This window comes from Dendrobates tinctorius, unplaced genomic scaffold, assembly GCF_039654945.1.
Source record: "Dendrobates tinctorius isolate UK_male_01 unplaced genomic scaffold, ASM3965494v1 ptg000032l, whole genome shotgun sequence".
NCBI classification, from domain to species: Eukaryota; Metazoa; Chordata; class Amphibia; order Anura; family Dendrobatidae; genus Dendrobates; species Dendrobates tinctorius.
Window position 1 is genome coordinate 40,335,692 of NW_027361700.1, and position 14,406 is coordinate 40,350,097.

The window sequence follows — 14,406 nt, forward strand, 5'->3', positions numbered from 1 at the left end:
CAAATATGTTTTGTTACACAACAAAATGGGACATGACATGACTGGGCACATGTACTAGTAAGAGGAACTGTGATAATTTCTTGTCAGGACACATATAGATGGCCATATGATTATTGTCAATAGTATGGTATTTACAGTTAAAACGTTTGGACACACCTGTTTATCAATGGTTTTCCTTCTTCTTATTGAAATTAGCACATTATAGATGGGTTATGAAGATAGACAGACACTGTCATGTGGCCATTAGTGGTCCAGTGATGCCAGTGTCGTAGCTGCTTTTTGTTCTGACCAAGAGTCAGGTATGCCAGATCACTAGTGAGGCCGGATTAGGAGTTTTCACCCTTAATTCACAAGCGCTTGGAGACAAAGAGACTCAACACACACGAGCCTTGGTCAAATCACTTTATCTGACGTAATAAAATACCAGGCAATCTTTTATACCATTTACAACAATATGTAATTCTATGGAGCTCATGTGGCCCCTACCATCACCTTCAGGGTTATACCATGTTTACAATGTACCCAGAACACGTTGTGGCTGACTATTGAGAACATATATGAAAAGAAGCACTTTTTCCTTGAAGCGGAGACAGGCAAAACTGCAGCGTCATAAAAATAAATGAAAGGCAAAAGGCAAATCAAGAATTAAAGGCAGTTTAGACCTTTTAAGGCAAATCATTAACCCTTCTATATCACCAGCAAAGACCAGTCTTGACCTGTACTGGCACTGAATGCTCATCTTTGCATGCCAACAGAGACACAGTACTGTATCAGTAGTGTGGCCAACGCAAGTCCACTGTGTGTACCATCAATGCCATTGGGGCAATCTAGGAAGAAGCCACCAGGTAGCATGCAGTTCCCAGGTTGACCTTTCCTGAAAATCAGAGGTGGTCAGTGACAATTCCTCTGACTCTCACAGGATTTCACATAATCATATCTCTATCCACAGCTTTGATCTGTGTGTTCATTTGAAAACTTTCAACCTGCTTGGATGGTAATTGTTTGTCTCTTTTGACACCGCGCTGACTATGACAAACAGCGGTTCATGCGGCTGTCACATCCCCCGGCTTCTTTCATCCTCTGGGGTAATCATGGAGTATTAAATGCCTCACCTGTAAGAAAAGGAAACATTTCATACACAATTGTTTCTTCTTTGGCGTTGTTTCATCATCACGTTGTCAGGGTTAGGATTAAAGACCTCATCATTGATTATCTTCGCTTCCCGACACCCAACCCATATAGAACATAGAGGAGGAAAGTATTTTGCAGGGCGGAAATGGTATTATTCACTTTTCTAGATGTCGCTGAGGCATCATACATTATGTTTGCTATGTCCTTTTTCAGCCAACGATTTCTGTGGCATTCAAAACAAATGTGTTTTACTTCAATGGGATGACCTTTTTTAAAAGAAAACAAAGCAAAAACAAAGAACAATCCTTATTTATGGACATAATAAGAAAAATGTCTAGTAATCAGATAAAAGGGTTTGTACAGGATTGGAAACATAGTTGCTTTCTTCTAGAAACAGCACCACACTGGTCTTTGGGTTGGGTTTGGTATTGCAGTACAGCTCTTTTAAAATGGTGCTGAGCTATAACACAACACACAACAACCTGTGGACTGGTGTGGAACTGTTTTTGGAAGCAAGCTGACCACTAATATGAGCCATATCAGTGCTTCTGACATGAGGATATTACATTCATCTCCTATGATGTATGATCAGTGGGATGTCACCTCTAGGTCTCCAAATGGTCAGTGGAATGGTGTTGCCTGAGAATCAAGGCCCCCTCGTTTCAGTACCTGGCAGAACAACATCCATGACACCAGATGAAACACATGTTATTTACTGAAATCTGCTACGATTTAGTACCAGGCTGAGCCACGCTCTCAAAGACACCACTGCCGACTTGTTCTACTAATGTGTGGTCATTAAACGCAGTCTAGGACTGACCCACAGAAGAACAGGAGAATCCTCCGGTGGGCCCCTGTGCAAGACTGGATCACCACCCTCTTATATGAGCAGTACTTGGCACAATATACTTTAATCACTGTGTACAGAAAAAGGCAGCATCTTATTCATTTAACAATCTATCCAGTTCATCTAATATATACTTACCTTGTAATGTCTTCACATCTTGTTCCGTCCTGATGTGTCCAGATCCCAGAATTCCAAGCGGCGGAAGTTGACCGACCGCAATTTGGGACACCCAAGTGATGGGTGTCTCAATAGAGAAACTGCTGGTGGTACCAGCCTCTTGCGCGGTACCATCAGCGGAACACCGTCGCACCACACACACACACTGTATACGCCGTACACACACACTGTATACGAAGTACGTACCACACACACACTGTATATGCCGTACGCACCACACACACTCACATTCTGTATATGCCGTATGCACCACAGACACACTGTATACTGTACGCTGCCTCTTGCACAGTACCACCAGCGGAACACTGTCACGAACACGTAGCCGCCGGGATGGAGGAGCGCATGTGCAGTTTTAAAGTGACCGCCGCTATCTGTCTGCACAAAGATGGTGGCGGTTTGATTTACTGCACCTGCATGAATTCCGGGCACACGAAGTGAATCATTCAAAGATATCACTGTGATAAAGAACGCAAGTGAGAGTTCGAAATGCGTATTGCTCCCCCGCCCTGTCTATGCAACCATGTTAATTTTTGTAAGTTTTTAATGGACCTGAAATAAAGAAAGAACTATTTTACCAGACGCTGGAACAACAAGCCTTTTTTTTTTCCTTGAGCACATTATCTGGTGTGGATGCTCCTAGTTCCGCGCAAACTGGACTTCAAGTACTAGGTGAGCTGGCTTTCTCTTTTCTAGCTGTGAATCATTCGGCTGATCCCGGCGGCAGATGCATGACGTGTCTACAGGCAGAGGAAGCCGGTCACATTATAGGGGTTTTCCCACGAACGAAAGTTCATTTTAAAAATGGTCTGTGTCTGACCGTGTACGGAGCATACCACATCTCCTGAGCAGGGGAGGAAGCAAAAGACAATACTGACATTACAGCAGGGGATCACAGAGGATTCAGTTTGTGAGGTAAAATATTTCACTAACTGTTTTTAAACAATATTTTACCTAACAAAATGAATCCTCTGCGATCTCCTGCTGTAATATCAGAATTGTCTTTTGCTTCCTTCCCTGCCCAGGAGCTGGTATGTTCTGTACACGGTCAGATACAGACAATTTTTAAAATGAACTTTCGTTCATGGGAAAACCCCTTTAAAAAGCAAATATCAACGCCAACATGGCTCCTCCTAAAAAGTACGCCAATGACAATGAAAGGAAAGCAGCAAAGGCGCAATGTCGAAGACAACAACGGGCAAATGAGACTCTTGAAGAGCAACAGCATCGCTGGGACAAAAATAATGCATATAAGCGTAGGCGTCAAGCACATGAGTCCCCTGATGCAAAAGTCATTAGATTATCACAGGATGCCACTAGGCAACAGCAGCGACGCAAACAGAAATCTGCAGTCTTAACAGCAATACCATGTTCACAAGATGACCCATTGGAACCAGCACACCATACCGCCAAGTCTACAACTTCAGTGTATGAGATTAACTAAGAAAGCATTTTCCCAACACAAGCTACTTCAGGAACAATGTCCATTGGCCATAACAAGAAGACTGTCACACAATGCAGAAGCACACCTTCTACAGAGACAAGCTGAAATACAAAGCCAGAGAGAGAAGTGAGACTAAGGCCTGTTTCACATTTCCGTTTTTTGACGTCAGTCAAAATCCGTCCGCTTTAGAAAAAAATTAGCGGCAGATTTTGTATGACGGTCGTCCGTCGCATCTGTTTTTTGACGGATCTGTCAGAATTGTAGCGGCTCCCGGGCGGAGGAGACGGACGCTGAAACGTTTTTTTCTGAGCGACAGACCGCTATTTTCTATTGTGCATGCCCGCCAGATTTGCTCTGCCTGGGATTTTAACCCTGAATAGTGTTCCAGAAAGTCCGTGAAATCTCTCTCTCATCCGTTTTTGTCACCTCTTGGCTCTGGTTATTTTGACAGACAAAAAAAGACAGAAATGTGAAACAGACCTAATGAACATCCGCTGGCAAATAAGTCACATACAAAAAGAAAGACATGAACTTAAACTACAAGCAAAAATTGTAACCCAAGATGAAAACACAATTCACCAACAAATCTGCAGTCCCTTAAACCAGGGTTCCCCAACTCCAGTCCTCAAGGCCCACCAACAGATCATGTTTTCAGGATTTCCTTAGTATTGCTCAGGTGATAATCACATCACCTGTGCAATACAAAGGAAATCCTGAAAACATGATCTGTTGGTTGGCCTTGAGGACTGGAGTTGGGGAACCCTGCCTTAAACCATTTATGTCAAAGTTGTCAGTCTTTGAATTTTGGAGCTGAGACGCCTTCCGATGGAAAGTTTACTCAGTCAGTGCTGTCAGAAGGGGAAAGTCCATCTACCCATACTTGTTTTGGAGCAGGACATGTGGTTGGTCACGACCGACGTTGAGTCTCTTTACACGTGCACATCTCACCATGATGGCATGAGGGCGACTGAATTTTATCTTAGTTCGAGTAATCTGGATGCGACGCTTCAATCACTGATACTTGAGTTGTTGGGGTTCATTTTGACCCACAATTTTTTCACTTTTAGGGAACCGTTTTTACCTCCATAGGCGGGGTACTGCTATGGGCGCAGCTTGTGCGCCATCCTACGTTAACCTCTTTTTGGGGTCCTGGGAGAGGGAGGTTTTCGGTGCAGGCACACGGGCCGTGACCCAGGTACAGGCTTGGTACCGATATATAGATGATTTGTTGATCATCTGGCAGGGGTCCAGTGATGAACTTTGTAATTTTGTCAGTCTTTTGAACACCAACAACTATAGTATTAAGTTGACATCTAAATTTGATAAGAAAAAAATTGATTTTTTAGACATCCAGATTCTCGTGGGGGATGATGGGAGGGTGGAAACTGATGTCTTCCGTAAGGAGACGTCGGTGAACGCCCTCCTTCATGCCTCATTAGCGCACACGTCATCCACAGTGAGAGCTGTCCCGACGGGACAATTCCTGCGTATCAGACGCCTCTGTTCTACAGAGGAGTGTTTTGAGAGGCAGGCGTTGGACCTACGGGACAGGTTTTATGCACGAGGATACAACAAACGCTGTGTTAATAAAGGCTATTGTAGGGCCAAAGCGTCGCTCCGTGGTTAGCTCTTGTCCAACTCACACCGGTCAAGGGAAGACTCTAACCAGATTCGGTTTATTTCCACGTACAGTAATAGGTGGAATAAAATTAGAGATATTTTAAATAAGCATTGGCCGATATTAAAAACAGAACCGATTCTTGGTGATGCACTCCCCGCAAGACCATTAATGACTGCACGGAGGAGCAGCAACTTAAGGGACATGCTAGTTAAGAGCCTTTATGTGGCGAAACCTTCTTTCCCTTTTAATACGGGCAGGCCAATTCGGGGATGCTTTCCGCGCTGCTCTTGCTTGGCCTGTCGTAATTTGGTGCATGTCAAAGACTTTAGTACGTCTGATGGTACTAGGATTTTTGAGATTAGGGAATATACTTCGTGTAGCAGTGATTTTGTAATCTACTATGCAACATGTCCCTGTGGATTGATTTACATTGGCTTAACATCTAGAGAATTGGGTGTTCGCATTAGGGAACACGTAAGAGACATTGGGTCAGCTCGGACTGTGGTAGATGTGGCGTCCCTAAAGACCATTCCACGCCATTTCAGGCTGTGCCATTCCTGTGACTCGGATCTCCTCAAAATTAGAGGAATTGACCTCATACATGGCGGTATCAGAGGAGGTGATCTGAAGCGTAGGTTGGCACAGCTTGAATGTAAATGGATCATCAGGTTAAACACCATGACCCCGTCTGGTCTAAATGAAAAGTTGAGTTTCTCATCATTTTTATGATGTAGATCACATTTTCATGTGTGCGTTCTCTTTTTCTTTTTAGCTTGCAATGCGGTTCATTTGTTTGTCCATAGGATTTTTTAATAATATTTTTAATTTGTGTTTTTGTGTTTTTTTATTTTTTCTTACTAGCGGATATCATCTCAGCATTCACCTGCGCCCCTTTGAATCCCTATATATAACAAAGCCTTTCCACTATTCAAATGGACATTCTCTTTGAAGAATTTTATTTCCTCTTCTATTGGACGGAATAATCGTCTGTTCTAATTATAATATGTGGTTTGAGTCTTTTTTGGACAATACTATGTTGTATTATGTAAATCATGTCTCTGTAGCGATGTTTATATGTCGTATTTATGATTATTATCATTATTTTTTGTATGTCTTCGCTGTTTAGGAGGAAGACATGATTGGCTAATTGTGTAAATATGTACTGGGTTGTTATGGACGCTGCGGGAAGTGTGTGCCGACGGCCGTCCTTCAGGGAGAGTCACTGATGACGTCTTTAAGGGGCAGATATTGTTGTGTGATGGATGGAATAATTTATTCCCCACCCACCGCCACTTGACGCCGGACGTGACATCTCGCTGTGGATGTCCCGCCTCCACACACTCTTGAGACGCAGGGTCTGATCCATCAATCGGTATGACTGCACTATAGGATGTGACGTCGCATCAGGGTAGCTCCACCCCCTTGCATTCGTTCTAAACATGAGAAATAGCGCATTGCGCTTTATGGGGGCCAGACATGATATATTACATGACGGCAGTGGCGCAGGGTATGATGCACTATATGGCGCAATATGTGATGCCCGTTGGTGGGTGGTCTAGACATGATAAACATATGTGTTACAGCTGCAGCCTGTCCATTCATTGGTTGTCCAATTTTTTTATGGGGGATTTAAGGATGGCGTGTTCAACACAATATGCACTGCCCCCGAGGAAGCCACAGTGAAACGCGCATCGGGGCACCTGCGCTTTGGTAGCACACACATTATGGGTAAGCACTACTGAGGCCTTATGGTGGAATAGGGTTATTTACATTTATACTATGCGGTTCCCTTATGGGCACACTTTGTGAGCAAATGATGCAAGCTGCATAATGCTCTGTCTTTTGATGGTTTACATTTGAACTTTTGTAGTCTGAATGCTATTCCCCTTTTTTGTGCCTTAATGGATATATATTTGGCATTACTCTTTTTGCCTATTTTAGGTATGATGCACTATGCACTTTCATTCTGAGATCTATATGCATATCATGAATAGACAGTTTGTGATCCATAATTATTGTGTGTACCATTGCATATATGGTTATGAAGCTGCCCTCCTGTTCTTGTATTATTTATATTTTATGACTTGTGAACCATTTTTTGGTGATTTTGTATTGTGAAATAAAGTTATTGACTATTTACTTTGGTCTCTTATGATATATGATTGAGTATTATGAATTTCTCTAGGACTCAAAATGACTCTCTGATAGTCCATATTTGTATGATTCAGTATTCTTGAGAGTATCCTTTGAATAAGGAATATGTATCAGATAACCCAATTTTTCCTAAATGCATTTCCATACTCCCGTATCCAGAAGAACTCAAAAAGTTGATGACAGGAGAAAGTGAATTCATCTAAATATGGCCCATTCTTTTTTCGCATGCAGACAAGTGGGATTGCACATGGGGTAGACAGGTCAAAGAAGAGAGCACTTATGGGAGAAGTCAGCACATGGGGAAAGAGAGAGTGGATAGCTGAGTGAGCACATGGGGGGGAGATTCTCAACACTGCAAAGCCTGCCCCATCATGACATTACCACCCTCCCGATGCGATAACATCGGGCCTCCATCTAGTTGTTATATAAAGTTGTGATTGAGAATAGTGTCACATTTACATGTAGCTGAAAAGTGGGGCCCTGGAGTTGGTTACAGGTGGGCCCTTGGCTCCCCAGTCTGACACTAGACTATGGGTTGGACTTCCACCGATTATGTATTGATAGTTTATTGTAAAAATTAGAAACTGCATGAGAAACACTAAGGCCACATGCACACGTTCAGTATTTTGTCAGTTTTTTACCTCAGCATTTGTGAGCCAAAACCAGGAGTGGAAGAGTCAGAGGAAAAGTATAATAGAAAACCGTCACCACTTCTGGATTTATCACCCACTCCTGGTTTTTGCTTACAAACACTGAGGTAAAAAATTGACCAAATAATGAATGTGTTGCATGTTGCTTTAGTGTCTCTCAGTGTCTTAGTAGCACACTACGTCTTTTTATGGTGGATTACTCCTGCAACTCGGCTGAAAAACACAAAAAAAATGCAAAAAAGAATGGACATATGCAGAGCAATATAAAAACAACTTGGTGTGCAAATTTTCTGTGTTTTGTAAAGCTGCTATAAGAGGTGAAGCTACTACGGTATTTAATATAGGTAATAAAGCAGTGAAGCAGTAAAGCTTCAGGGAGAACACCACTGGTGTTTACCTGATGATCCTTCTGCTTAAAAAATTATACTGACGTCTTGGCGGTTTGCACATACTATTAAAAGGTTTTTTCCAACATCAGCCTTCAGGAGCACTTGGTTCCTCTGGTCCTGACCTCATGCTCGCTGGGGAATGGTGCACTCCTTCTTGATTAACAGATTGAACCAGTAGCATTCTCACGAAACTCAGCCAAACTGTGCACTCTCCGATGCTGAAAGCCGAGGCAGGTTTGGGTCAATGAAGCTGGACAAATTGGGAGCTAACAGTGCACTCCAGCACACCCGTACTCAGAGCAGTGCTTACAAGCTCTATTGGAGAGAAGTAGTAAGAACTGAGAGATCCCACCCCAACTAGACGGCTTCTGCCCTGAAGTATGCATATCGCATACTTGACAGCCGTTCCTGGAGCAGACAATGGCGAATTCTCACAGCGCACAGTGCGTGTGTTGGGAGGATTCACAAGTCTGAAGTCACACAGACTGATGCAGACTTTTCACTTTAGACGGGACAACCCCTCCAAGACAAAATTGATTTTGCCTAGTGCTTGACACAGGAATTCTCTTTAATGTTCCAGGAATCCTCCCCTTTAGACCCTTCCAGGTTTAATACGGTATATTGGTTCTGATGGGAGTGGTTCTTTAGTGTCTGTGTAAGAGGAGAGGCCTCCGCCGAGTATCCGGACCGGAACCGAGGGGACAGTCTTCTAGGTTTCTGGGGTATCAGTCTCCAGGGAGCAGAGCTAGGGGATGGACTGCTGAGACTGACAGGGCAGTTGGGGGAGGAGTCCAGAGAAGAGGGGCGGAGAGGGCCAGACTGTGTGAGTCAGCAGAACGAGAGGGAAGGAGATGGAGACTTGGTGAGGGCCAGGAAGCGAGAGCCACGAGCAGCTACCAGAGAGGAGGACAGCGACAGGAGGGAGACTCTCGGTGGACCGCAGGGAGACGGCGCCGAGCTTGCCGACAAAAGAAGACTGCTGCCTCACTCCAGCTCTCGGCTGCGGCCGTGAGCTGGAGTGAGGCGGCGTGGGCCACGGACGGCTGCGGCCTCCTCGCTGCTGCCTGCAGCCACCGCCGCTTCACTCCCGACCACAGCGGTGACTCCTCCTTTGCCGCCCGCAGCTGCCACCGGCCCTCTCCAGTCCGTGGTAGAGACTGGGCCTGTGCCCGCTGCGGATTCTCCAGTGCGGCCGCAGACTGCGCCTGTGGCCTATCAACCGCCACTTATCACCTCCGCTGCCAGTCCCTGTCAGGGAGTTGCAACCTCCACTCTCCCACTCCCAGGCGGTATCCCGCTGCCTCCGCTGGGGGACATCCCGCCAAAGAACTCTCCGCAGGCCTGTTGTGCCCCTACTCCTCCTGGGCGTCGGAACGCCCGAAGACTACGCCAGATCTTCAGTGACTGGGCCCAGTGGCTGCGACGCAGACACACCGTGGAACGGAACGCCGAGGGACGTCAGGAGGGATAAGTGATACATAGTGACTAAGGATCCATAGTCGGCCATTCCGCGGCCCTATAGTGACCGGTCTTTGCCGGATTAGTCGTGTTCTCCCAATCCTTGTTTATGTGTATTGGCTCCCTGCGAGGACAACTACTGTTATTCTGTTGGTTGCGTAACAATAGCCCTAACGGCATTTTTCTATAGAAGCTAACGTTTAAAGTCATATCTGTCTCGCGTCTCATCACTGCATGCTGCGTACCTGCTATTACCACATCTGCTAATTATAAGGTGACAGCAAATCCAATATTGCTATGAAAAATGTAACATTTGTATTAGGATAAGCAATTTCGATTAATATTTTAATGCAATATCAAGAAAAAGATTTTTCTCAAAGTCCTGAAAATCAGGACCACACTGTTATGTAGAGATAGATATGAGATGATGCAATGTACTAATTACATCAACAGGGAAAAATGAGCTTGATAAGTCTAAGCGTGCCAAAGACATTTCTCCTCTGCTATGAATCTGACCCTGCTGAATAAATAATGACCCAACAGCTAATGAAAAATGTGCCCATCATTAGGTCATTTTATGTGCCAGTGAGCTATGTACCCGGCACTATGCTGATGACAAAGCAGGTTGCAACCTTTGCAGTGGACGTCTCACGCCCCAGGTGGCGCTGGTCTTTGGCAGCGGTCAGGTTATGACACATTGCAATGACTTGGTAAAGATGTCATCAGGTCCCACCCAGCATGATCCCAGTGGAAAATAAGGGCTCTGCCTGTCCTCTGTGGGTGTCACTGAATCCAGTTGAGCAATTTTTAAAAGGCTCTTCCCAGTGGCTAATTTTAGTTTAGGTTTTTCTGGAATGGTAACTATAATAAGGCAATCAGCCATTCTGTGCCAAGGAAAATCACTAGTCTCCAACATGTTGGTTTTCACCTATTGCAAACTAAACCCCTTGATATGCTTTACAGCATAAAGCAACCAAAAAAAATGATGTACAAGTCCAAAAAAATATTGAAAAATATAAATCTTTATTATTTAAAACCATCAGACCAACTATGTGAATATGGCAATGTGAGGTGACATTAATATATTCCTTCCTTATGCTATGTGAATACCGCTTAGAAGATAAAGGAGCACACAACACCACACATTGACAAAATGCTTATGACCATTGGTCACCAAAATAGGTATTAAGTGGAATGATTATAAACATCACAGCAAATGTCCTTAAAAGAGCCATGACTGGCGAAGGTGTAACCAAAACGTGCGTTGGGGTGGGCACACACCCCTCTGGACTGGTCCTTTACTTTGAGCCGCGCACTATGCTGTTTATTAAGGTAATAACTATATTATGTTCCCAGTTATGGCTCTTTTAAGGACATTTGCTGTGATGTTTATAATCATTCCATAAGCATTTTGTCCGTGTGTGGTGTTGTGTGCGCCTTTATCGTCGAAGCAGTATTCATATAGCATAAGGAATATTAATTGTCACCTCGCATTTCCATATTCACATGGTTGGTCTGATGGTTTTAAATAATAAAGATTTATTTTTTTCAATATTTTTTCAGACTTGTACATCATTTTCTTTTGGTTGCTATAGTTGTCTGATGTGTCCAGTACTTACATCCCTCATATATGTAATACAAATTAATAAGTAATGGTAATGATTATAATGATCCCATGTTTGTAGTTACATGTATGTTTGTTGTTAGAGTATATTTCATCTGACAGCATAAAAGCCTAGTTACATGGGCTGAAAATATGTCTGTAGCAAGCGCCAGTTGACATACAAGCAACAACGTCTGGGTACATTTGCTACCACCGCATTCATTATAGATACAACCCTGTTTGACAAACTGGCCATTGCGATCAAGCTTTCTCCACAGTCCTGAATTAAGTCTAAGGCTATGTGCACACGTACCTTTGAGCGCTGCAGATTTGTCCCCGTGGATTTGTAAAAAAACGCAGGTAAATCCGCAGGTCAAAAGTCCAGCGGTTTACCTGCGGTTTAGCCCTGCGGTTTCACACCTCATAATGGATAAGGTGTGAAACCGCAGCAGAATCCGCACAAAGAATTGACATGCTGCGGATTGTAACCCGCAGCAAATCCGCAGCATGTGCACAGCGTTTTTGGTTTTACCATTGGAAACAATGGTACTGTACAATGCAGCAGAAACGGCTGCGGACCCGCAGGGCCAGAAACACTGCGGATCCGCAGCAGAATCCGCAGCGTGTGCACATAGCCTAACAGGCAAACATATACCTAGGGATTGGCAAAACATAAAATGAGACTAAAAATTAGCCGAAAATGAAAAACATTAATAATAGTAAACAAGTAACTACGCCAGCATTTTTTTTTAATTTCAGCACTGGAGTGGTACCAGTTCAATGACCCTGGTATTAGACTCACCAACCACCGTCTTCTGGTCTTTCCAGTGCCCCCTGATCCCCCGTTGCCATCTTGGGACTGCAACTTATGACTCACCAGAAGTCACAGCTAACACAAGCTCTCAGTGTAAATCTATGAGAACTGTGTTCTGGCCTCATTCTAGCTCTCATATACTTAGATTGAGAAGTACCTTCTGGATCCCTCAACAAATACTGAAGTGATCCGGCAGGTCAGGTCACAACCTGCAGAAGTCGACTGGAAAGGTGCCGATAAAAGAGGAAGATGGCAGCTGGTAAGTATAAGACTAGGGGCAGGGAAATTAGATTTTACAGCAGTAGAAAATAAAAATAAAATGTAGTGGTGCTTTAAATGTATTGGGCAGCCCGTTGCAGATTTCAACTTTCAGCAGGATTATCAGCACTCAGACATTGTAGGAAAATGATTTATTTGGGACATAAAGAAACTGCTTTCCTCTACATCATCACAGCATGGAGGATATAGTAAAAACTAACACAAACAAACCTGAGAGGTCATATAGTAGAATCTAATGGAACTACTACATTCACATAAACTAACAGTTATCACATCTGCTGTCTGCTCAGCACCATCCTTCTAACATAAGCCTGGAGCTGTTGTCAGCTTCAGTTCAGTCCAGAGATGTTTCCCAGCAGCCTTAAATTATGGAACAGCATTCACAAATTTTAAGTGCAGGTCATGGAAGGCAACAGAAAATTTCCAAATATATCATCGCTTTGGTGTTAGGCATAGAGTCCATACAATTTAAGAAGTCTGACCCACTCACAGTGGGCATCATGGTCACCAGTTCCTAAAATGAAGAAAGTGGTGGTCAAATATATATAGATTAGCAAACTGTCCCTATTCTCGGGAACTATGAGGTGGTCAGTGTTTTGATATCCTGTGCCAGTGTTAGTTGGCAATATTTGCAGTGTCGTGATGGTGATGGCGAGTTCTGGGGTATAAGGGAATTCTCAGGGTGAGAACGCAGCTGTTCTGAGATTAGGTTACCTTTATACACGCCTTACAACACACAGGGAATAAATACTCTGGTTTTCAGCATCTGTCACAACAAATATTGAGTATTCTCCCCATGGAGGTAGAAAGGGTAGGACCAGGGGGAACTGGAGGGAAAGAGGAAAATAAAGAAGGACTATGGAGACAGGGACCGAAAGCAAGAGCACGAAACACATTGTCATGGAACAGGACCACGGATCATGTTCTCAGAAGTCAGGAGATGGGTTTATGTTTGTAAGGCAAGAAATTAACTAGGTAAACGTGAATGTACAATTTAGAAAAAAAATGCTCAATTTTTTTTTTTAATACCCTTGAAATAATACAAAGAAAGGGGTAAATTAAATAGTGCAATGGTTTGAATTACCCTTGAATCATTATGTCTTAATACTTAGGCTTTCCGTTATGGCTATAGATCAAGTATAAAGTCCTCAAATACAGCAAAGTTGGCTGAACTTATCAGTTTTGGTGAGAGTGTTCGGCTGAGCTGAGGGCAAGTCTGGGGAAATAGCTGCTGACCGAACTATTGTTTGCTGACTGCTATCTAGTGTGTATGGGGACCTTAAGAGGGGGACTTTATTAAGTGGGAGTTCAACTGGTAATTTAAGATTAAAGACACCCCCAGAAATGACTGCTCCTCATTTTGCATTTGCTGTAGTGATAGTTAGAGTATATAGGTTTGTCCCCATACAAGAAACAGATTAGATGTTTTAGCAAATTGACAAAAAAGCAGTATCTAAATTTTCCTTCACCAGGGTAAAAATTCAGTTTGCTCTCCTGTCTCAGAAGCTAACTACCCTTCTCCACTAGCTCACTAGCACTTACACCCAGAGGACATTCCCCTCCATTACTACACCTCACTATTCCCGTGACTCAATAGTGATTTAATATCACTTCATTCTCTAGTTCCTCATGTCTCATTTTAGGTGCTAGAGTCTAAAACTTTTACATTTGTTTTACCATGTAATGGAGATTATAGCCTTATCAAACATCAGTTAATAATGTTGATAGCCAAGAACACTTAAAGGGGTTATCTCATTAAATGGGTGAAACTGCAAAGTGCCTTTAAAAACAAGCAAGTTTGAAATTTACGTCTTCTTAAAAATCTTCTCCATTCTCAAGAAT

General features: G+C 43.4%; 1 long non-coding RNA gene across 1 annotated transcript; it reads right to left on the reverse strand.

Moving 5' to 3' along the window:
* Nucleotides 1-388: 388 nt before the first annotated feature.
* Nucleotides 389-12,440, reverse strand: LOC141086699 (uncharacterized). Its single transcript, XR_012231644.1, has 2 exons — nucleotides 12,274-12,440; nucleotides 389-1,397 (listed from the first exon to the last, which is right to left on the reverse strand). It is a non-coding gene; the product is annotated as an uncharacterized lncRNA (long non-coding RNA).
* Between the last annotated feature and the right edge of the window lie 1,966 nt (nucleotides 12,441-14,406).